This window comes from Limanda limanda, chromosome 10, assembly GCF_963576545.1.
Source record: "Limanda limanda chromosome 10, fLimLim1.1, whole genome shotgun sequence".
In the NCBI taxonomy this organism is placed as follows: domain Eukaryota; kingdom Metazoa; phylum Chordata; class Actinopteri; order Pleuronectiformes; family Pleuronectidae; genus Limanda; species Limanda limanda.
Window position 1 is genome coordinate 5,759,913 of NC_083645.1, and position 23,005 is coordinate 5,782,917.

Consider the following 23,005-nt stretch of genomic DNA (forward strand, 5'->3'; position numbering starts at 1 on the left):
TTGCTAACTGCTAAGCTAACTAATGCGCAGATCTGAATAGCGTGTAAACAACTGTGGGATTAGTGAGAAAGTTGCTAAAAGAAGAAGAGAGCATCCAGTTCTTGAGCAGAACTAGTGCATGTTTAAATATGTATGAACTGCTTAAACTTAAGAGTTTGTTTTTTCAAAAAGGTGACTTTTTGTCCAAATGTATTTTATAGGAAACTGTCCGCCTCTTCTCACCTCTGAGGCAAATGGCCGGCGCCACGAAACGGAGCGAGGGTAAGATTAAAGGAGAGACACACTGTGCTGTTTAAAATACATTCCCTAAGTTAACTTTATCTTATACTTTTCATCAATGTGTTTTCAGAGCCTGAATCTCATAGCTACACACCACAGACGTCTAAACACTGGAGCAGATTTGGACAGACTCCCACAAATAACTTATGACCCAAAGGCAGCAAAGAGACATTTCAAGCTTCACCTGATTAGTTTTTCACTGGCTAGGTTAGTTGTGTTTTTGCTGGATGTAAATAAAGCTTTGACTCAACATGTACCTTGTAAATTTCCGTCAATTTCCGTCACTGGTGAACACGTACCTCCAAAAACATATTACAAGTATTGCAAATTTTCCCACATGCAAATGAATGATATTCATTCAACGCAGGTCCTTCAGCTGTATGTATGATAGGATTAGTTTCCATATTTTATCTTTATATGAAAATGTAATTCTGAAGCGAATTCTTAGACACAGTACAATAGCCTTTAATTTATTCACTGCACACAGATATATGAAAAGTGTGTGTGCTTTACTGTAGCGAGCAGCAGATGATATTACTTAAGTGCACATTATATTACAGCAGTCATCCAGGCCAGCAGGCATTCAATACTGTGAGCACTAGGATATGAAATTAGTATGTAATATGATTAGAAAAGGATGTTATACAATATAATTCAATTTGATGGATTCGGTTCTAGCCAAACAAAAGAAGACGGGGGGGGGGGGGGGGGTCTTTTCTTCGCCGTGCTTTTCCATGGCATGATGGGATCAGGATTTTCTATTAACGCTATACTGATGACAGGTTTACAATGCTGCCTGCTGGTTCTCAAACTCAACTGAAGGCAAGAGATAAGAGCTTCAACCTGCTACATCCTGCTCCATTCATGCTCGGGTCTCTCGCGCTCCTTCTTTCTCTCTAGTCCCTAGTTTGAAAGTGGATTTGTAGGCAAGAGATAAGAAGATGAGTGAGCGCAGTCGCTTTTATTTCTTCCCCTTCCTCATTCTAAGGCTCTTATATTCACCTACAATCTTAAACTCTCTCATTCAGTCAGCAACATTATGTTATATCCTCTGCTCTCAGTCCTTGGGTTCACAGCCTCTCATCCTCTAGCTTCTGACACTTAACTGGGAGACAGGAGATAAGAGGACCAGCTTTATTCCTGCTGCTACATCCCAGATCATTCACTTCATCTGATGTATCCATCTTTTGCTGTCTTTTGCTTTCCTGCTAAAAATTGGATAAAGATAGACAATGTGTCTCTTCTCCCTTGGGACCTCCATGAAAAAAACATTCTTGATCACATGTTCTAGTTTACAGCACATCGACACTGGCATCGGCTATTATCAACAAGAATTATCTTAACAGGGACATTGTTTTCTACATGTATGGCTATGTAATATGCTTAACTAAAGCTTAAGCATTCCTGGGTCGGACCGAAGCACCATCATTTCCGTTCACAACCGAAAGCGCTGACCGATTGCAGGACAGAGACTTTGCTAGCTAATGTAAAGAGGGGGCGTTGCCATGATCTTCAATACCCACACACCCCGATTGTTATTCATACCCTTAAACCCTATACGGCCATGGAGGCACTGGAGCCCATCCCAGTTGGGTGAGAAGCGGGTTACCCTTGACAGGACGCCAGACAAGAGTCAAGCTCGATTGTATAGTTCTAATATTATTTATTACTTCACAGAGGTAGCATGGTAAACCACAAGTGATAACTTACCTATGCAGTAGTATGCAAGTTTTAAAGATATCCAAGCTAAAATAATAAGGAAACTTGTAGGTATGAATATCCTTTTGTCCATATGTCCTTGAGCAAGGCACTGAGCCTGAGTTATATCTGAGCCTTATTTGTACGGTATATGAAAAACAGAAACGTAATTTTCACTGTCTGCTAAATCTGCCAGGTTATGCAGACTGTTTAATTCTGTTATTTGGGTTGGGCTTATTTCAGTTATTTATGTTCAACTATGTGTTGGGTTATTTCAGTTAGTAATTTGTTGTCTTTTTACACGTAGCGACTCCCCTCGGAGCGGACCATTTTAATAAACGCACCCGACCCCTCGCTTCCGGTCCAAGGCAAATAATACACCTGCTGTACAGCCCCGGCAAAAGGATAGGAGCAGGAACGACGACCGGACGCCAGCTGTGCGGCATTTCCCAAACCTTACGGACTGAACAATTATAGTTTAACACCCCTCGCCGAGCGGAACGAGGTAAGGAGGCTGGTGCTATTTACTTTGCTGCAGGTAGCGCGGAATGGGAGTCACTATGTCACGTTAACTCATCAGACTTGTCTCACGTGTTTATTTGTTTGTTCATTGTATTTTTAACGGTTTTGATTGGTTTTATGGATTAAATATGTTGTACTTAATGTCATTCTAGTTTTACGGTGAATTTACGGCGCCAAAATGAGTGAAACAATAAAGAGCCGTGACATCAGTTAAGAACTCTCTGCGTCGTGTTTGGATAAGCCGGGGGGCTGTTACAGTAATTCTGTCACAAAGGTGGCATACATTAATATATTTTGTGGCATCCCAGTTCATCTTCTTCAGTTCTGAGTCAGTGCCCATATTCATCTATATTCCAGAGATGATTAATGATAAACAGCCCGAGCTTCACATGAAAATTTGAAGAAAAAGACATCAATTAAAAGAAAAATCATTTTTGATGTATAATTACATGCAACAGTAACTAAAACGTGTTCACAGCAAAGAAACAGTTGCTTTTGTATATCTCCAAAGAAAAGAAGAGCATCCCTATAATATTGCCACAGCGGAAAAAGAGTGAAAGACAGAAAGGATCAGTGGATTTGTTGAAGTGACAGGGAGCTGGCTGGATAAAGTGTTTTCTGTTTAGGAACACCACACATACAGTAGTGGCCAGTTGTAGGCAGGTTGGCAGTGTCTGGGCAAGGTAACAAACAACCACACTCCACTGCTGCAATGCACCCTCTTCAGAGCAGAGAGGGTTGTGGCAAGGCTCCCCTGCTGTGTTCTGAATTGCTCCTGTGCAACAACAAACACTGCCACTGCTGGAACTCAGCAGCTTTGGCTTTTACTTTTTCAAAATTTGTATTGTGCATGTTGACAAGCCCAGAGGAGTGACTGTTGGGGAGTGAGCAGGATAAGAGATGTGGGTACATATACTGCACTTAAAAACTGTAACTTGTCAAAGATGAATTAAACATTCTTACAAATTTAAATGGAATATATACATAATAAATAAACCCATGTTTAATTTAAAGGGATTTTGCTGCTACAGCAATAGCTTACAGTGGCTAATGTTGTTAGATGTAATCTAAATATTGTGTAACTGAGATTTCTATGTGATCTATGTAACCCTAACCCATAAGTAGTTTCTCATTTGCTCATGATCTTACTGCACAATTTTGACAATAGACTTTTATTATTTTCTATAATCATGTAACTGCTACTGGTGGCCTCAGCTGTTTAGCTAGAGCAACACAGACTAGCTTTAAGCATGATAACGTAGGTTCGCCCAGGTTCCCTTTATAGTTATATCCCCTATGATTTTGTTGACCAATCATTATTACATTTCCATCACTTTAACTTTAGTCATGCGCAATTATATTATCTTACTTTAAACCCAATTCGATTTTCCTCGGTCTTGTTTCAGATCATTCAATTATTACATCTTCTACTCAGGCTCCAAAATCAGCCGTTTGACACACTGCATCAACATTGACATTTTAGTGCTCTGATAAACTGCAGCCATCCCAATAGTAAGATGTCTCTTTTCGAAACTCAGACCACATATCATCCTTTAGAGAAGTAGACATTTTTGTCATGGTGTTGAATATGGCTAAATACCTGTCTCACCTTTAAGACTAAAAGTTGACTGTAAAGACGTTTATTCAAAAGCGGGAGCATTCTACTCAGTATGGAGGCAGGTATGGGGCAGGGGAACAATAAAGCTTAGTTTTAGACATAACTGTAACAGAGCGAAAGAATCAGCTTACCACCTAAGAGTGAGTCCCCATGCTTCTTGGCAAATTAAGAACCCTTTTGCCCATCCAGGACAACATGTGTGCATTGTTACATAAACTACAGATGATTCATGAATAACTCTTCGTGTGGATGAATATAACATGCCTCCTTTTCCTATTGTGAATATGTTATTCTAAGGCATGATAAGGCTTTGCTCTTTGACATTCTCTCCTCAGTGAGATGTCTATATTGTAAGGGTAGATCTCATGATGACATTTGACTTTTATTTAGAAATCTTCAATAACTTTGATAGAGAAGGCTTTGTTTTCAGTCAAACAGCATGTCTCTCACACTGGAATGAAAATCCTTGTATTGATTGCAGACAGCCAGCAACAGAGGCAGCATGTGCCTGAATGAATGAATCGTTGTCAGAGAGCTTTTGTTTATTATGGATACATTGTCTTGCTTCTCTAGAATAAATATACAATATACAGCATCATTGTAATTGTAGACATCACCTCTGTTATTCATGTTAGGGCTTCATCCTACAGAACTGAATGCATGAATGGTCGATATAGACAAACATTCAAGGCATTAGATACACAGAAAGCAGAAATGGAGGCGGTAAAGTCTGTACAGTCACCTTGAAAGCTGTAAAGGTCAGTTTTCCTCCAGTGTGACAAAAAAGCAAGAATGAGGAAGATGGAGATATAGGATTTAATAAAAGACAACACAAAGTTCATGGATGGTTGCTTTTGCTCAGCTTCTCCATTAATTACAAATATACCCGTTATGGGACTAATAAACGATTAAGTTAATTTAAGTCCTGAGAACGTTTAACATTAAAGGTCCCATCGTATGCCCATTTTACCACAGTTGATTTGGTTCCTTGGGGTCCTCACCGGGACGTCCCGGAGCTAACAGCGGCACCTCCACGGAGCCCTCACCGGGACGTCCCGGAGCCGACAGCGGCGGTGCACTGAGGTGCCGGTGCCGCAGCTAACGCTAGGCTAGCGTTAGCGTCGCTAGTAGCAAGCTATCGTTAGCTCCCGACAAAAAGCTGTTTTGTATATTTGCTGCTTCTACCGGGGCACACACACAGACGCCAGCGTTAGCTGCTGCTGCTAACAACAACAAAGTCACATCCAGCTGAGGCAGCACAACCACAGCATCAAAACAGTGAAGCAGCTCCGAGCTCCTACCTGGAAAAAACACCAACAGCTCGCTCTCCCGGCTCCGTGCTCTCGTCTCCCGGGCTCCAGGCTACGGGCTACGCGGTGGCTCCGGGCTCCAGGCTACGCGGCTCACGGGCTCCGGGCTCCAGGATCCAGGCTCCAGGCTACACGGCTCCCGGGCTCCGGGCTCCGGGCTCCAGGCTCCAGGCTCCAGGCTCCAGGCTCCCGGGCTCCGGGCTCCGGTGGTGGCCATCATATATGAACTCAATCCATCTCAAGCTTGTGTCTTCTGAAGCTGGAGTCACATGAAGAGCTTTGTGCTGATTTGTGCAGCCCAGCACTGAGCATCTCGGTGGTCGAATTCATTTCATGCTGCTAGTTTCCAAGGCTCGCAAGAATGAAATGGCGGCGCACACCGATGGACCGTCAATAAAGTGGGTGGTTCTTAAATCTATGGTGGTTCCATCTATTGGTGGGATAGATCTATGGGGGAGTGGGCTTTGGGTGAGTGTGACGTACATCAGACCAATAATCCCATTGGACGCACTCTCGCACATAGTTTCTGACATAGAGGAAACACAACAAATCGCGGGAGTTGTTTTTTTCCAGAGTTTTTGGGACGGTAGACATGCCAGATACCCAAAATAACGTGTAGAAGCACTACAAAAGTGGCATTTTCATAATAGGTGCCCTTTAAGTTATCACAACTACAATGTAATCATTTCCCGAAATGGAAGACAACTAAGTAAATTTAACTTAAGTGGTAACATTTGTATAAGGAAGGTTCATTTAAGTTAGTCTTACTTAATTCACTTACATTCTGTCAACACATTGTAAATAAGTTTGGGTAAATACTGCATATGAGTATAGAATAGTAAATAGATTTAAGGTCAAGTAACTTATAGGGATCGGCAATATTAACTTTATTTACTCAAGTTGCCTCATCAATAAATATGAGTTACTTTTGCTTAAATCAAATAATTTGTTAACCTTAAATTGTTTGAGTTAATTAGTCAGCAAACAGTTTGAGTTGACCTAACTTGTCAGGTTTTACAGTGTACTACTGTAACACACTTTGCCCTCCACATTGATATCTTTTTAGGATTCCCATAGAAGCTTATCTGTACATGTCCAGCAGATAGGACACCTCTCTCTTTCTTTCTCCTTAGAGACTGAATAAAAGACCTATAAAATAATTTAATTTACTATCTCTTCCCATCCTCTCCCTGTCTCTATCTTCACCTGCATATAAAGCTGAGGGGAGACTTCACACTGGAGCCCCTGTCCTCTCCAAACCAAGTTCCACTTCTTCCGCAGGTTATCATTGTTCAGAGGATTTAGTAGGGCAGGTGAAAACATAAAACAGGGTTTTAACTGTCTTACAAAAGAGATTTCCCCTTTACGCAGGAGTTCAGCCTTAAAGAGCACAGCACCTCTCTGAAGATCTGACTAGAATCAACAGATTTAGCTTTTGAAATGTGAGGATACAGGCAAGGTTTTTGAACAATGGACCATCCATCAGTGGTGTATAAAGTACTTGGAAGCCCTACTTGAGTAAAAGTACAGATATCTTACCTGAAAGTGACTTCGGTAAAAGTAAGTCACCCGTCAGAAAATTACTTGAGTAAAAGTGTTAAAGTAGCTCATATTAAATGTGCTTAAGTATCAAAAGTATCTGGTGTTGAAATGTACTTAAGTATCAAAAGTAAAAGTACCTAAATTAAAAATGCAAAGTGTTTTTTATAGTAGGCCTATACAGACACAAAACAACCCAAAATGTTTCTCCTGAAAGATGTATTTCAACTGACTGAAAACTTATAACAACAATATGCATACAATGTATATAATGTATAATTTTACAAATTTGGAACCCTAGATGCTGAGGTTCAAATAGTAATGGACTAGTGCATCTGAACTTCTAGAGACAACAAAGAATCAACTAAAACCAAGTGCCTCTTGTGTCTGCCTAAGAACATTAATAAACCACAGTATAACCATTGAAACATTCTGTAACTATCACTAAACATGGACCGTTCATCAGTAGCAGGAGTGATACACAATGCCCCTTATGATAATTCAGCAAAGGGAAACAAGTTCTAGGCACACAAAATAAGATAGTTTCTCTTTTGTAAGCATGCACTTTGCTAGTACAGAGAAGAAAAACTAACTAGACCAGGTCTAGTTTTGCTGCAGGCCAAATTTCAGACAGAATAATAAAGACTGAACGGAACCAAGCTCCTGCATGAGCACCTGGATAATTCTAAAGGGAATAAATGGATGGGGAATGTGCATGCGTTGATTAAGTCCCTGCCCACACACATCAATACTACCCATTGAATGGTTTAGGGAGGTCCTCGGATCGGCCCTGCCAGAGTCAGTCACGGCCCTGGCGGAGCGCAGAGAAGACGATCAAACTGGACTCCCTAGAGGAAGTCAAACTCGTAACAAGGTTTCTGATGGAGGGATCATCACCGGTACAGCCTGCTTGACCGCGATCGACCAAGGCAGCCCGACCAACCCTTTGGTCTCGCACAGGAATTCTCTCCTTATTTGCAACTTTATTCAGGTCAAAAGAACATGTCACACTTCTTGTTCATCACTCCGACACTCCTCACATCAAAACTCGTCTTCTTCACTCTCCTGATTCAACCACGACCTGCTAACAAACCAGCCAATGAGAGCATGCCATCCAACATAACCCCACAGCCATTGGTCTAGAACAAGCACATGCCCCACCCAGATCTGTTCACTAACACTCAGGACGTTGCAGTACTTTTTAACAAGCATTGTAACTTAGCTGAACATAAGTCATAACAAGAACCACATAGCAGTCAACCAGAACTACCAGTCCATTACAATATAATAAAAAGAAAGTTTTAATAAAATCTAAATAAAATATTCACACATTTTAACACGTGTGAAATTAGTGGGGTTGAACATAAAAGCACACATATATTATTCAAAAATTCCAATTATGTTTAAAGCCTTTTTTTAGCAAAAGAAAAAAGAGGTTTGAAGGAAAAGTTCACCCAAAAATTAAAATGCACTCATTATCTACTCACCACTATGCCGATTGAGGGATGGGTGAAGTGTTTGAGTCCACAAAACACTTTTGGAGACTCAGGGGTAAACAGTGTTGCAGCCAAATCTAATACAATTAAAGTAAATGGAACCATTCTTCAGACGTAAAATAACAATGGATGAAAAACATAACATTCCTTCATACTGCTTGTGTGGTGTCAACAGTGTAATTGATGCCGGTTCTAGTCGAATATGAATGTTGGGGCTTGTGGATGCTTGGATGACACCACACTAGCATTATGGAGGCATCTAATTTTTTTTATTTTTTGTTTTTTTTATGTCAAAAGAATGGGTTTCATTTACTTCAATTGTATTGGATTTAGCTGCAATGCTGTTTAACCCCTCTAACGGCATAGTGGTCAGTGGATAATGAGTGAATTTTAATTTTTCAGTGAACTATCCCTTTAACAAGGTGCGACAACCTGTCCTTAACCCTCAACAAGAGTTTGGATGAACACTATTAAGAGGGGAATTTATAACCTTGGAGACCCTGATATTACTGTAAACGGAGTCCATTCTGTGAAGGGAGAAGGGGGCCAAGATCAACCCACAGCTAAAGTCTTATCCATCTCCCCTCATGTGGGCTATTTTTATCTCCCCTTTAATCCCTTGCTCTTAGATGATGCTCAATATTTTTTTAAATTTTGTAATCTTTTTTTTTTAGAGGTGACAGACTTAAGGACCCTAGTCATATGCACACACACACACACACACACACACACACACACACACACACACACACACACACACAGGGAAAGTGAAAATGCACAAAGAAAAGGCATTAATACAATCACACACTCCTGAAGTTGCAGTCTATTTGTGTCCAAGTGTGTGGATATATGAGGCCTAGTCTTATAATTATCCAAGTGTCATCACTTAATATTTATCAATGCACACACGCTTCATTATTTGTGTGTGTGTGATTCTTTAATCAAGGCGAGTGGAGTTAGCACTAAGCTTGCTCCTGTCTGTCAGAAAGGCTAACTATGGGATTTATGGAGCAAGTGGGGATATGGGCTTGATTTCATATATAAAAAGAGTTACACACACACAGACAAAAAGACAGATGAACAGCCACATATTACATTATGGATTACAAGTTTTCTTGCTTTGGATAGAGTCTGCCGCAAGGAAAATAATGGTTACTTATTTAATCTGCATCGTGCTAATCAGTATATGTGGACTAATTCTTGGAAGTTTAGAGATGTAATTGGCCAATAATGACAGCGGAGGGCTTACTTTATGTGAAGTGCATAAAACTTTTAGGATATATGTTTGCACAGTTTAATGTTGTGGGACGAGTAAACGGCTGTAAATATGAAGGTGTGAGGGCATCAGTAGGGTAGGAGTGGAATCTAAGAGAACTAAAAGAAATTAAAAAAAAGGATTTGTGCATACTTGGATATGTGCCAGTGAATCTACAGTATGTGCTCTGATTAAAGTCAGCTGTGCTGAGCTAATAAAATGTTGATTGACCTCTGCATCTTATTGGGACAGTAGCCTTTTGTTAGTCAATGTGCCTGGTGGAATTGTCGAAACAATCACCAAGCTAAAGTGATATTCCACACTGTGAGAGATAGCAAAGTGGGAGATTATTATATTAATAATAATAACAATTGACGGAAGATATACATATTTACCATATTTACAGAACTTTGAAAGCATCTCAGAAATGAAATGATACAGGTAAAATGACATCATTATACATTATTTTGACATTCATTATCCGACACCTCTTAGACGTTTCTTTCTGACATTGAGATACATAATTCTGTTAAGTAAGACTTCTAAAACTAATATGACAAAAAAATGGGCAGCATCTGTTCTATTTTATGTTTTCAGACTATATATTACATTTTCATGCTACGCAAACTAATTTGCGGCACGTAGATGAAAAGTCCACTTGAAAGTAAAAGTGGAAATGGAATTTCCTCCATTAACCTAAGGACACGTGATCAAAATAATTTCACAAACATGCTGGAACAAATCCACCATCAAAATTTTCCTTGTTGCGCTAACAGTCAAAAATCAGCAACTCTTCTGACATATGACAAGGATTAACGGCACACTTTGCTATCAACAGCAAAAGGAGGTTTTCTTGCACAATCGAGTTTGAATAGCAGTAAGATTCAAACACATATAGATTAGAAGGCAAGGACAAGGGAAACATAGCAGATAAAATGGGAGTGGATAAAGGAATCCTTAAGCAGAGGATGGTTTCGATCCATCGACCTCTGGGTTATGGGCCCAGCATGCTTCCGCTGCGCAAGTCTGCTTTTTATTATTGAAATAATTTCATATGTGCATAGTCTTTGGTTTTTATAGGTTTTATACCTGACGTTGTCATACTCATAATTGTAGTCAGAATATGAGTCTGAGACCGCTCCATTGGGATGTGATTATGGGGGGTGTTTCAACCGAACCAGGAAAAAAATTGCCTCTTCGCTCAATTGGATAGACCTACAACCAATCAGAGCAACGTAATATGTGACGTATTTTAAATAAACGACCATAGGGGCCAGCTGATAAATTAAACATTTTCCGAGTCCTGTAGGACGGCAAAAACATCTTTTCGATCTACAAATGCCTTAATCGCGTTTCTCTGTTCCTCTTTCAAAATTAATGCGCTGTTGATGTCTCCTTAAACAGACTTAATGGCAGCATCTACACATCTCTATGGAGGACCATACATGACTTAAGTATAAATAAATAAATACAGAAATAAATAAATAAATACAGAAATAAATGAATAAATAAAAAAGGAAATAAATTCATTAATACAGAAATAAATAAATAAATACGTTAATAACAACAGAAATGTCTAAATAAATGTCTTAAATATATATGCACATTTATTTATTCCCTGATTTATATTTTTCACGTTTTCAATCACCTTATGCTAATGAGAAAGGCGGGCCTAACCGCAGTCTCATGCAGGATTGGTCACAGGAGTGTAATTATCCAGCCTTTCAATGCTGACTGGTGTCCAGTAGGTGTTTGCAGTGTTGAGCCAGTTCACACTTAAAATGAACTAGTTCAAGTTCAGAGGGTTAGTTCAGGTTATTTTTTATTGGGATGATTAAGGTGTCAGTAATCCTGACTGTGAGCGTCACGTCTCGTGTTCTCCTGAGCACAAGGAGAGAGCAGAGAGGAGGAGGAAACAGAAACTCCAGCTCAGTACAAACCACCTTCAGCTTCTGCTCTGCCCATGAAGCAGCTGATCTCTGAGCAGATGTGACCAGAGAAACTCGCTGTTTTCGCTGTTTCCACTGTTTTACAAAGTCACTGTGCAGCTGCTTCACGGTGACGAGCTCAAGTCTCAGTCACTGCTTCTGTCTCTGTGCGAGTGTGTGGCACTGAGGGGGGCGGAGCCACGGGGCCTGTGTGTGTATAGCTCAGTTGACCAATACTGCTCAAGACTGCGGTTAGGCCCGCCTTTCTCATTAGCATAAGGTGATTGAAAACGTGAAAAATATAAATCAGGGAATAAATAAATGTGCAAATATATTTAAGACATTTATTTAGACATTTCTGTTGTTATTAACGTATTTATTTATTTATTTATTTCTGTATTAATTAATTAATTTACTTTTTTATTTCTGTATTTATTTATTTATTTCTGTATTTATTTATTTATACTTAAGTCATGTATGGTCCTCCATATTACCTTGTTTGAAAACGAGACTGAGAGAAACAACCTCCTGCACGCTTCATTGGACATTCCTTATGCTACAAAGCTCAGCTGTCTGTTGCAGGTTTCAACAAAAACAGTTCTTACAGTAGAAAGTGCTAAAAGTCTGCAAACACATACAAATAATAGTCAATTAGAAGTGGTGGGATTTGAACCCACGCCTCCTGAGAGACTGGAGCCTAAATACAGGGACTTTGACCACTCGGCCACATTACCGTTAGGAACTATATTTTACCAAAACGAACCGGAGGCGTTCAGATGTATGTTCCACTATGAAGACAATTGGACAATCAAATCGAAGACACATACGGAAGAACATTCAAAACTTCAAACACATAGCCAGTGGGGGTATATAGCAATTACTCAAGATCAAAAGACCACAAAACTATCAGCCAAGTTAAGGGCTTCAACTGTTGGGTCTATTCTGTCAAATTTTCAATTTCAAAAGCCAAAGCAAGTCACTTTCAGCAGTAGGTGAGTTCATGTTCAGAAGGAAAGGGAAACATAACAGATAACATGGGAGTGGATAAAGGATTCCTTTAGCAGAGGATGGTTTCGATCCATCGACCTCTGGGTTATGGGCCCAGCACGCTTCCGCTGCGCCACTCTGCTCTTATACACTGAACCAGTTTCAGATGAAGACAGTCTATGTTTTCTTGTTTTCTTGTTATCGGTTGTGTGCCGCTGTTGTCTTGTAGTCACGTCAGGGGTAAGTTGCCGTGTTCTGTCCCTGGTAGGAGAAGAGCGTCTTCCCTTTGGAATTCGTTTGGGGGGTGGTTAATGTGGCGTTGAGTGGTTAGTAGCATTTGCTCGGGGACACTCCGTAGTTGCGGCGTGAGGTCGCCAGTTTCTGGTTGCCTTACCGGACTATCGGGCTTGGTGTTTTAAGGAGCCCGCCACAGAAGCGCCTGAAGACTAGGGGGGGAGCTTATTTAGATTTTGGGTAGGCAGTTAGAGCGACAGGCCTCGGTAGCGCCGGTTGACTGGCAAGGCTGTGAGCTCAGTGGCGTTGTGGTTTTCTGATTGTGTTGACAGATTGTTCTGATGGCCAGTGAGGAGGATTTTCTCAAAGCTCCTTCAGAGGAGTTGTTGAACAGCTGTTCTAGAGACCAGCTATTGAAAATCAGAGCATTATCATGCGCAGGTCGGGGATAGGAGGTCGAAAGAGGGCATTAGTTGTAGCATAAAAACGCATTTGGTAGAAGCAGGGATTATCACAGAAACTTATGCTGCTGCTGATTTACCTGTTGCTATGGAAGCTAGGTTTTCTTTTGACCAGAACAAGGAATTGCTTCTGTTGCAGATGGAGAGAGAGAGAGTGGCTCTTGAGAGAATAAAACAAGAGGTTGAGGGTAAAAGACTTGAGCTGGAGGCGCGTAGGTTGCCTGCTGTAGCTATGGGTGTAAGCCAGCTTGGTCATCCTGCCCCTGGTCATGGGTTTGATGTTGCCAAGGATCTGCGTTTGGTTCCTCAGTTTAATGAACAGGACCTCGAGACTTTTTTTTTTGCTTTTTGAGCGGGTAAGCGAAAGTAGAAACTGGTCAAACGCTGACAGCACATTACTTTTACAGTGTGTTTAAATAGGTAAAGCACAGGAAGCCTACTCTGCTCTCACTGTCGCGGACAGTAGAGTTTATCTTAATGTCAAGGCTGCAGTGTTAAGGGCGTATGAGTTAGTGCCTGAGGCGTATCGCCAGAAGTTCCGTACATGGGAGAAATCGGCTTAACAAACGTAAGTGGAGTTTGCCAGGGAGCTGGTTCCTCATTTAACTCGGTGGGGTGCTGCCCTGAAAGTTGACACGTATGAAGCTTTGTGTGACTTGATCGTGCTGGAACAGTTCAATATCTCCATCCCTAGCCACATTGCTGTTCATATCACTGAGCGTAGAGTGATGACTGCTGCAGAGGCTGCTGTACTGGCAGACGAGTATGTGCTTACCCACAGGGAAAACAGTGAGCTCTGTTCTCGTGATGTTGGGTACAGGGGGGGAAGCAGTATGTTTCGTGCAGGTACAGGGAGGGAAGCATTTAGTCCTCACTCAGGTAGGTCAGAATTTGCTACACGTGGTCAGATGGAGTTTGACTCAAACACATGCCATTACTGTGGGGGCAAGGGCCATTGGAAAGCAGAGTGTCCAAAAACTAAACGTGGAAGCGGTAGGGGACAGGTTACACCAGCACTGTTTGCTGGTTCTGTTGACTCAACCAATTCTGTTTCTCCCTGTCAACAGGTGCAATCTGGAGTGAAAGGCAGCTTGGGGTCTGATTTCTCTGCGTTCTTGTCGGACGGCTTCGTGTCCCTTGTGGGGAGTGACATCACTGTACCGGTAAAGATTCTGAGGGACACTGGGGCTTTTAATTCATACATAGTGAGCTCTGTCTTAGCCTTTTCTGGAGACTCTGATACAGGGGACCAGGTTTTGATGCGAGGTATGGGTTTGAGTGTGTTCCTTGTCCCACTGCATAAGATGGTGTTCAACTGTGGGTTGGTCAAAGGTGAGGTGGTCATGGGCGTGCGGCCTGCATTACCCATTGAGGGCGTGGAGGTCATAGTGGGAAATGACCTGGCAGGTAGCCGTGTGTGGGTTGGAACTCAGCCAAATCCCATTCCTCCAATAGTGACATCCTCACCCTGTGTTACAGGAGAACCCGATGAGAGTGCTCAGCGCTTCCCTGGGGTGTTTACTGCCTGTACAGTGACACGGGCTATGGGCCGTGCAGAGTCGGGGCCTGAACCTGCATCTGAGCAGGAGGGGGCAGAAGAGAGGGTGCCTATTCCTAACTCTCTTTTGTCCGTTTCTCGCAGTGACCTAGTGGCGTAGCAGAGAGCTGATTCCTCGCTGAGCCAACTGTTTGACTTGGTTCTTACCACTGAGGAAGGAAGGAGTGCTGCTAGTGGGTACTTGCTTCAGGACAAGTTGCTGGTGAGAAAATGGCTTCCACATGGTGATAGCTTTGCTGATAATCCTGTGTTTCAGGTAGTAGTTCCTTCAAAGTTTTGTGGAGAAGTTCTGAAAACCGCTCATGATCAGTCACGCCATTTGGGAGTTAGTAAGACATATGAGTACTTGCTGCGATACTTTTTTTGGCCCTGTGTAAGGAGGGATGTGTCTGGCTATGTCAAAACGTGCCATACATGTCAAATGACCGGTAAACCCAATCAGGGTATTTTCCCGGCTCCGTTATACCCGATTCCGGTGGTGGAGCAGCCATTCGAGCACCTGATAATAGACTGTGTGGGTCCTCTGCCTCGTTCCAAGTCTGGTAGCGGCTACCTGCTGACAGTAATGTGTCAGAGCACCAGGTATCCGGCTGTGTATCCATTGCGTTCCATTACTGCTAAGGCTGTAGTCAAAGCACTGACACGGTTCATTTCCATTTTTGGAATTCCGAAAGTAATTCAGAGTGACCAAGGATCAAATTTTTCATCCCATTTATTTGCCCAAGTTCTAAAACAGTTGCATGTTAGACATAATCAGGCTTCTGCATACCACGCGTAGAGTCAGGGAGCTTTGGAGAGGTTCCACCAGACCCTCAAGTCTCTGTTACGGGGGTATTGTGTTCAATTGAACAAAGATTGGGAAGAGGGGCTACCGTGGCTACTGTTAGCAGCCCGAGAGGTTGTGCAGGAGAGCACAGGTTTTAGCCCGAATGAACTGGTTTTTGGCCATACAGTGCGTGGGCCACTCTCATTATTGCATGACACTGTGGAGAAACCAGTACCGCCTCAGAACCTGATTAATTATGTTAATGGTTTCCGCCACAGGTTGTACGCAGCTGAGGAGATGGCTAGGGAAAAGTTGGCCTCTTCACAGGTGAGAATGAAGCGGCTTTACGACCGTAAAACTGTGCAGCGCCAGTTTAGTCCTGGTGACCAGGTTCTTGCGTTGTTGCCAGTTTTCAGCTCTCCTTTTGAAGCTAAGTTCACTGGGCCGTTGACAGTGTTGCGTCAGACTTCAAGTCAAAACTATTTATTGTCAACACCCTTGCGCAGAAAACCAACCCAGCTCTGCCATATAAATCTGCTCAAACCCTATTATGCTCGTGAGTCAGAGGATTCTGTATGCATCAGTAGGGAGCTGAAAGGGTCTGTTAGTCCTATTTTAGTCACGGTCCCAGTTGGTGGTGCACATTTTCCTCTGCAGGAGGATGACGGGGTTATATCGCCTGATGACAGTCTGTTGAAAGGTCGGTTGAAAAACTCTGAGACACTGCGTGATCTGGAGTCTATGTTTGGTCACCTGTCTGAGGAGAGGGGTGCTGAGCTGTCTGCTCTTGTTAATAGCTATCCTTCTTTATTTGGTGATACACCTAGTAGAACACACTTGATGGAGTATGACATTGATGTGGGCGAGGCACAGCCAATTCGTCAGCGTTTCTATCGCGTGTCTGAGGAGAAGCGTAAGGTGATGGACGTTGAGATAAAGTATATGCTTGAAAACGGTATCGCAAAGCCGTCATCCTCTAGCTGGGCGTCTCCTTGCATCATCGTAGACAAATCTGATAAGAGTCCCAGATTTTGCACAGACTACCGTAAGGTTAATGGAGTCACCAAACCAGACGCTTTTCCACTGCCACGTATGGAGGATTGTGTGGATCAGGTCGGTTCAGCCCAGTATGTGAGTACCTTTGATTTATTAAAGGTTTATTGGCAGGTACCTCTGTCCAAGAGAGCAAGGGAAATTTCAGCCTTTATAACGCCTTCTGGTCTTTTCTCTTATTCAGTGATGAGCTTTGGGTTGCGGAATGCACCAGCCACCTTCCAGCGCCTGATGAACAGGGTTGTGTCTGGGCTTGAAGGATGTGCTGTGTACCTGGATGATGTTGTGATTTACAGTAATACTTGGGAGGAGCATGTGGTTCGTATTGAGCAGCTGTTTGACCACCTGCGTAATGCCCGTTTGACTGTAAATTTGGCAAAGTGTGAGTTTGCTAAGGCCACAGTTAGACACCTGGGCAAGGTAGTGGGGCAGGGGATTGTGCGGCCCTTTCAGGCTAAAGTGACTGCCATTGAGCACTACCCAGTGCCCACCACTAAAAAGGAGCTCCAGCAGTTCCTTGGGCTTGTGGGTTACTACCGCAGTTTTTGTAGGAACTTTTCTACGGTTGTCGCTCCTCTGACTGACCTACTCAAGGGTAAAGTAAAATACATCTGGTCATTGTCCTGTCAGCAAGCATTTGATAATGCGAAGTCTGTTCTTTGCTCACCCCCTGTTCTTGCAGCTCCATGCATGGATCAACCTTTCCAACTTCATGTGGATGCAAGTGATGTAGGTACAGGTGCTGTTTTGTTTCAAAGTGACACCCAGGATGTTGACCGTCCCGTGAGTTTTTACTCAAAGAAATTTAATTATTTTCAGTTAAATTATTCTGTTATTGAAAAAGAGACATTGTCACTCATCTGGGCATTGCAGCATTTTGAAGTCTACGTAGACTCCAGTGTTCCTCTAGTGGTCTACACAGACCACAACTCGATCACCTTTTTGTACTCGGTGCTTTGTCCAAACCGCAGGTTGATGCGTTGGATTTTGTTTTTGCAAGCCTACTGTTTGGACATCCGTTACATCAAAGGCTCTGAAAATATTGTGGCAGATGCCTTGTCGAGAGCACCTTGCTCTTAAGTTCTGTATTCATTTTGTCTTTGTTTTACCTGCTCTGTAAGTGTCTCTCTGCTTTCCAAAAGCGTCTGTCTTGGGACCGGAGTTACTGGGTGGCGGGGTTGACGAAGGCTGGTGGTTCCAGGTGGGAACGTTTTTTTTATGGGTGGGGGTGTGACGACCCTCCACTCCACAAGGGGTCTTCTCTCTCGTTCAGGTGTCCTGGTGGAGTGATGGGTCATCAGGCCGGATGAGCCACAGCTGTGCCCGGTCTGGTTATATCAGGACGACTCTTCCAGTTCGGGGGGGATCCCTTCCCGGTTGCAGACGGCTGTATTTCACTTGATTGTTGACTTTGGCTTGTTAAACTTAGTGTTATAATAAATACTTGTTATTTTGTTCATCCCTCGTCCGTCTCCCTCGTTTGTTGACAAAGCTCAGTCAGGCTGCGTCACAGGTGTCATGGGTTTGCTTATCAGTTAAATCAACTGGACGTGGAGGAAAAGATTGGCATATGTGAAGCAATGTGCCTCAATGGGAAGGTGCACAGTGTTACCTTGTTTGAAAACGAGAGTGGAGAGAAACTACCTCCTGCACGCTACAGAGCTTAGCTTCTTGTTATAGTTTTGAACAACAAGAGATCTTCTTATAGTAGATCAGCTGCAAGTAGCCAATACATTCAATGGACAGTCTTTTGGCAGTGGTGGGATTTGAACCCACGCCTCCTGAGAGACTGGAGCCTTAATCCAGCGCCTTTGACCACTCGGCCACACTACCGTTAGGAACTAGTTTTTACCAAAACAAACCGGAGGCGTTCAGATGTATATTCCACTTTGATGACGATTGGAAAATCAAATCGAAGACACATACGAAAGAACATTCGAAACTTCAAACACATACCCTGTGGGGGTATAAAGCAATTACTCAAGGTCAAAAGACCACAAAACTATCAGCCAAGTTAAGGGCTTCAACTCTTGGGTCTATTCTGTCACATTTTCAACTTCAAAAGCCAAAGCAAGTAACTTTCAGAAGGAGGTGAGTTCATGTTCAGAAGGAAAGGGAAACATAACAGATAACATGGGAGTGGATAAAGCTTTCCTTTAGCAGAGGACCGTATCGATCCATCGACCTCTGGGTTATGGGCCCAGCACGCTTCCGCTGCGCCACTCTGCTCTTATACAGTGAACCAGTTTCAGATGAAGACAGTCTATGGTTTCTTGGGTTTGCTTATCAGTTAAATTAACTACACATGGAGGAAAATATTGGCAAATGTGAAGCAATGTTCCTCAATGGTAATGTGTACAGTGTTACCTTGTTTGAAAACGAGAGTGGAGAGAAACTACCTCCTGCACGCTTCATTGGACAATCCTTATGCTACAGAGCTTAGCTTCTTGTTATAGTTTTGAACAACAAGAGATCTTCTTATAGTAGATCAGCTGCAAGTAGCCAATACATTCAATGGACAGTCTTTTGGCAGTGGTGTGATTTGAACCCACGCCTCCTTAGAGACTGGAGCCTTAATCCAGCGCCTTTGACCACTCGGCCACACTACCGTTAGGAACTAGTTTTTACCAAAACGAACCGGAGGCAATCAGATGTATATTCCACTTTGATGACAATTGGACAATCAAAACGAAGACACATACGGAAGAACATTCGAAACTTCAACTTCAACTCTTGGGTCTATTCTGTCACATTTTCAACTTCAAAAGCCAAAGCAAGTCACTTTCAGCAGGTGGTGAGTTCATGTTCAGAAGGAAAGGGAAACATAACAGATAACATGGGAGTGGATAAAGGATTCCTTTAGCAGAGGATGGTTTCGATCCATCGACCTCTGGGTTATGGGCCCAGCACGCTTCCGCTGCGCCACTCTGCTCTTATACACAGTGAACACAGTCTATGGTTTCTTGGGTTTACTTATCAGTTAAATCAACTGGACTTGGAGGAAAAGATTGGCAAATGTGAAGCAATGTGCCTCAATGGGAAGGTGCACAGTGTTACCTTGTTTGAAAACGAGACTGGAGAGAAACTACCTTCTGCACGAATCATTGGAAATTCCTTATGCTACAGAGCTTAGCTTCTTGTTATAGTTTTGAACAACAAGATATCTTCTTATAGTAGATCAGCTGCAAGTAGCCAATACATTCAACTGTAGTCTTTTGGCAGTGGTGGGATTTGAACCCACGCCTCCTAAGAGACTGGAGCCTTAATCCAGCGCCTTTGACCACTCGGCCACACTACCGTTGGGAACTAGTTTTTACCAAAACGAACCGGAGTCGTTCAGATGTATATTCCACTTTGATGACAATTGGACAATCAAATCGAAGACACATACGGAAGAACATTCGAAACTTCAAACACATACCCTGCGGGGGTATAAAGCAATTACTCAAGGTCAAAAGACCACAGAACTATCAGCCAAGTTAAGGGCTTCAAATCTTGGGTCTATTCTGTCACATTTTCAACTTCAAAAGCCAAAGCAAGTCACTTTCAGCAGGTGGTGAGTTCATGTTCAGAAGGAAAGGGAAACATAACAGTGAATAAAGGATTCCTTTAGCAGAGGATGGTTTCGATCCATCGACCTCTGGGTTATGGGCCCAGCACGCTTCCGCTGCGCCACTCTGCTCTTATACATTGGACAAGTTTCAAATGAAGACAGTCTATGGTTTCTTGGGTTTGCTTATCAGTTAAATTAACTGGACTTGGAGGAAAATATTGGCAAATGTGAAGCAATGTTCCTCAATGGTAATGTGTACAGTGTTACCTTGTTTGAAAACGAGAGTGGAGAGAAACTACCTCCTGCACGCTTCATTGGACATTCCTTATGCTACAGAGCTTAGCTGGCTGTTGCAGTTTTGAACAACAAGAGATCTTCTTATAGTAGATCAGCTGCAAGTAGCCAATACATTCAACTTACAGTCTTTTGACAGTGGTGGGACTTGAACCCACGCCTCCTAAGAGACTGGAGCCTTAATCCAGCGCCTTTGACCACTCGGCCACACTACCGTTAGGAACTACTTTACCAAAACGAACCGGAGGCGTTCAGATGTATGTTCCACTATGAAGAGAATTAGACAATCAAATCGAAGACACATACGGAAGAACATTCAAAACTTCAAACACATAGCCAGTGGGGGTATAAAGCAATTACTCAAGATCAAAAGACCACAAAAATATCAGCCAAGTTAAGGGCTTCAACTCTTGGGTCTATTCTGTCACATTTTCAACTTCAAAAGCCAAAGCAAGTCACTTTCAGCAGGTGGTGAGTTCATGTTCAGAAGGAAAGGGAAACATAACAGACACACGTTTCATTGGACATTCCTTATGCTACAGAGCTTAGCTTCTTGTTATAGTTTTGAACAACAAGAGATCTTCTTATAGTAGATCAGCTGCAAGTAGCCAATACATTCAACGGACAGTCTTTTGGCAGTGGTGGGATTTGAATCCACGCCTCCTGAGAGACTGGAGCCTAAATCCTGCACCTTTGACCACTCGGCCACACTACCGTTAGGAACTAGTTTTTACCAAAACGAACCGGAGGCGTTCAGATGTATATTCCACTTTGATGACGATTGGAAAATCAAATCGAAGACACATACGGAAGAACATTCGAAACTTCAAACACATACCCTGTGGGGGTATAAAGCAATTACTCAAGGTCAAAAGACCACAAAACTATCAGTCAAGTTAAGGGCTTCAACTCTTGGGTCTATTCTGTCACATTTTCAATTTCAAAAGCCAAAGCAAGTCACTTTCAGCAGGTGGTGAGTTCATGTTCAGAAGGAAAGGGAAACATAACAGATAACATGGGAGTGGATAAAGGATTCCTTTAGCAGAGGATGGTTTCGATCCAATGACCTCTGGGTTATGGGCCCAGCACGCTTCCGCTGCGCCACTCTGCTCTTTTACACTAAACCAGTTTCAGATGAACACAGTCTATGGTTTCTTGGGTTTGCTTATTAGTTAAATCAACTGGACTTGGAGGAAAATATTGGCAAATGTGAAGCAATGTTCCTCAATCGGAAGGTGCACAGTGTTACCTTGTTTGAAAACGAGACTGGAGAGAAACTACCTCCTGCACGTACCCAATATATTCAACTGACAGTCTATTGGCAGTGGTGGGATTTGAACCCACACCTCCTGAGAGACTGGAGCCTAAATCCAGCGCCTTTGACCACTCCGCCACACTACCGTTAGGAACTAGTTTTTACCAAAACGAACCGGAGACGTTCAGATGTATGTTCCACTTTGAAGACAATTGGACAATCGAATCGAAGACACATACGAAAGAACATTCAAAACTTCAAACACAAAGCCAGTGGGGGTATAAAGCAATTACTCAAGATCAAAAGACCACAACACTATCAGCCAAGTTAAGGGCTTCAACTGTTGGGTCTATTCTGTCAAATTTTCAACTTCAAAAGCCAAAGCAAGTCACTTTCAGCAGTAGGTGAGTTCATGTTCAGAAGGAAAGGGAAACATAACAGATAACATGGGAGTGGATAAAGGATTCCTTTAGCAGAGGATGGTTTCGATCCATCGACCTCTGGGTTATGGGCCCAGCACGCTTCCGCTGCGCCACTCTGCTCTATTCTGAACCAGTTTCAGATGAAGACAGTCTATGGTTTCTTGGGTTTGGTTATCAGTTACATTAACTGGACATGGAGGAAAATATTGGCAAATGTGAAGCAATGTTCCTCAATCGGAAGGTGCACAGTGTTACCTTGTTTGAAAACGAGACTGGAGAGAAACTACCTCCTGCACGAATCATTGGAAATTCCTTATGCTACAGAGCTTAGCTTCTTGTTATAGTTTTGAACAACAAAATATTTTCATATAGTAGATCAGCTGCAAGTAGCCAATACATTCAACTGACAGTCTTTTGGCAGTGGTGGGATTTGAACCCACGCCTCCTAAGAGACTGGAGCCTTAATCCAGCACCTTTAACCACTCGGCCACACTACCGTTAGGAACTAGTTTTTACCAAAACGAACCGGAGGCGTTCAGATGTATGTTCCACTTTGAAGACAATTGGACAATCGAATCGAAGACACATACGAAAGAACATTCAAAACTTCAAACACATAGCCAGTGGGGGTATAAAGCAATTACTCAAGATCAAAAGACCACTAAACTATCAGCCAAGTTAAGGGCTTCAACTGTTGGGTCTATTCTGTCACATTTTCAACTTCAAAAGCCAAAGCAAGTCACTTTCAGCAGGAGGTGAGTTCATGTTCAGAAGGAA

General features: G+C 42.6%; 11 non-coding genes across 11 annotated transcripts; all 11 read right to left on the reverse strand.

Annotated features, from left to right (window-relative positions):
* Nucleotides 1-12,703: 12,703 nt before the first annotated feature.
* Nucleotides 12,704-12,775, reverse strand: trnam-cau (transfer RNA methionine (anticodon CAU)). The gene has a single exon. It is a non-coding gene; the product is annotated as a tRNA-Met (tRNA).
* A 5,680-nt stretch (nucleotides 12,776-18,455) lies between these two features.
* On the reverse strand, nucleotides 18,456-18,537 carry trnal-aag (transfer RNA leucine (anticodon AAG)). The gene has a single exon. It is a non-coding gene; the product is annotated as a tRNA-Leu (tRNA).
* Nucleotides 18,538-19,231: 694 nt separating this feature from the next.
* On the reverse strand, nucleotides 19,232-19,313 carry trnal-aag (transfer RNA leucine (anticodon AAG)). Its single transcript has one exon. It is a non-coding gene; the product is annotated as a tRNA-Leu (tRNA).
* A 251-nt stretch (nucleotides 19,314-19,564) lies between these two features.
* trnam-cau (transfer RNA methionine (anticodon CAU)) lies at nucleotides 19,565-19,636 on the reverse strand. The gene has a single exon. It is a non-coding gene; the product is annotated as a tRNA-Met (tRNA).
* Nucleotides 19,637-19,920: 284 nt separating this feature from the next.
* trnal-aag (transfer RNA leucine (anticodon AAG)) lies at nucleotides 19,921-20,002 on the reverse strand. Its single transcript has one exon. It is a non-coding gene; the product is annotated as a tRNA-Leu (tRNA).
* A 312-nt stretch (nucleotides 20,003-20,314) lies between these two features.
* On the reverse strand, nucleotides 20,315-20,386 carry trnam-cau (transfer RNA methionine (anticodon CAU)). Its single transcript has one exon. It is a non-coding gene; the product is annotated as a tRNA-Met (tRNA).
* A 298-nt stretch (nucleotides 20,387-20,684) lies between these two features.
* trnal-aag (transfer RNA leucine (anticodon AAG)) lies at nucleotides 20,685-20,766 on the reverse strand. Its single transcript has one exon. It is a non-coding gene; the product is annotated as a tRNA-Leu (tRNA).
* Nucleotides 20,767-21,184: 418 nt separating this feature from the next.
* On the reverse strand, nucleotides 21,185-21,266 carry trnal-uag (transfer RNA leucine (anticodon UAG)). Its single transcript has one exon. It is a non-coding gene; the product is annotated as a tRNA-Leu (tRNA).
* A 604-nt stretch (nucleotides 21,267-21,870) lies between these two features.
* trnal-uag (transfer RNA leucine (anticodon UAG)) lies at nucleotides 21,871-21,952 on the reverse strand. The gene has a single exon. It is a non-coding gene; the product is annotated as a tRNA-Leu (tRNA).
* Nucleotides 21,953-22,276: 324 nt separating this feature from the next.
* trnam-cau (transfer RNA methionine (anticodon CAU)) lies at nucleotides 22,277-22,348 on the reverse strand. Its single transcript has one exon. It is a non-coding gene; the product is annotated as a tRNA-Met (tRNA).
* Nucleotides 22,349-22,643: 295 nt separating this feature from the next.
* Nucleotides 22,644-22,725, reverse strand: trnal-aag (transfer RNA leucine (anticodon AAG)). The gene has a single exon. It is a non-coding gene; the product is annotated as a tRNA-Leu (tRNA).
* Between the last annotated feature and the right edge of the window lie 280 nt (nucleotides 22,726-23,005).